A 1372-nucleotide genomic window follows, 5' to 3' on the forward strand; every position below is an offset into this window, starting at 1 on the left:
GTAAAATTTGTTTTCAACTAATACATTGTCATGTTATATGAGACTTGTGTTAGAGTTTTAGAGTAAGGTCTTAATTGTCAAATTTGAGCATTGTAATTGATTTAGATTACTCTATGTTTTTGTTGTAAAATGTGTTGTAACTTTGGGAATCTGAAGGTGTCTTACCACCAACGAGATTGTGTTGTATCTTCATTAGCTTAGAGTTCTTGATAGAAAGAATAGGTTCTTGGCTGGGGCTACACCGCAAGAAAGGTTTTCCTGGGCGGTAGGAAGGGAGTCAAACCAAGGAATAAGGTTCTTTAGTTTCAAGTGAATGTCTAAGTGTTGTAATTGGAAGAATTGCTTGTAAACAATTATTTCAATTATAGTGAAGAAAAATCTCCCAGATCAGTCGTGAGGCCTGGATGTAGTTTGCAAGTGGACACACAAACGAACCAGGATAAAGATCATGTTGCAGGATTTTTCTCTCTCTCCCTCTCTCTTTATTGCTTTAATCGACTACTTTGTATAGTTGTTTTAATTGCAATATTCTGTTTTTATACTATACTATTGTAACTCTGATATATCTGTAAGCTCTGTATATTCGTTTCAATCTCGGTTGATTGTCGTGCAAGAATCCGAATTTGTTTGTGTAATCTGAGATGTTTTAATCGATTAAAGTGATTACGTTAATCGATTATTTCTATTCTGTTAATCGATTAATCTGGGGTTATATCGGCATTAATTGTTGTTTTCGTAAAGCGGATACTCTGACCGCTACACCTATTCAACCCCCCTTCTAGGTGTACTTTAGCCACTGATGCCTAACACACTAAATATTTCCTTGTACCTTCATATTACAAAGAATTAAGTAACGATCTTTCAAAATACAAAAAAATCCATTTGCATTAAATCAAAAATATATTTAATTAATAAATATTCGTTGATGGGGTTGTCCTTTTCCTTTTAATTATTTTTCAAAAAAACATTTTTATAAACAGAGGATGATATCAGTATTATGAGAACTGAGCCAAAATCAACCCAGAAGACATCGTGTATAGTTTCTAACCGGTTAGGCCATTCGGTCGGACAAGATGACATCATATATAAATATATGTTATATAACTAAAATAATATAACAATATCACAAATGAAATTATAACAATTTGCGATATCATAAATTTCAAAAATTAACCACTTTCTCTTTTATTAATAACCCTTAATAATATTACATATATATTTAAAATTGTAATATTATATATATTGTCATAAATCTTTAAAAGTATATTTTGTTTAATTTATTTAGAATAGTAAGAAGTTTGGGCCATGAGTGAGTTGAGGAGAATAGCAAAGAGGTTGGCCTAATCCTAATTGTTAGAGAATTAGGTCATCT

Source organism: Lupinus angustifolius, chromosome LG10 (genome assembly GCF_001865875.1).
Source record: "Lupinus angustifolius cultivar Tanjil chromosome LG10, LupAngTanjil_v1.0, whole genome shotgun sequence".
NCBI classification, from domain to species: domain Eukaryota; kingdom Viridiplantae; phylum Streptophyta; class Magnoliopsida; order Fabales; family Fabaceae; genus Lupinus; species Lupinus angustifolius.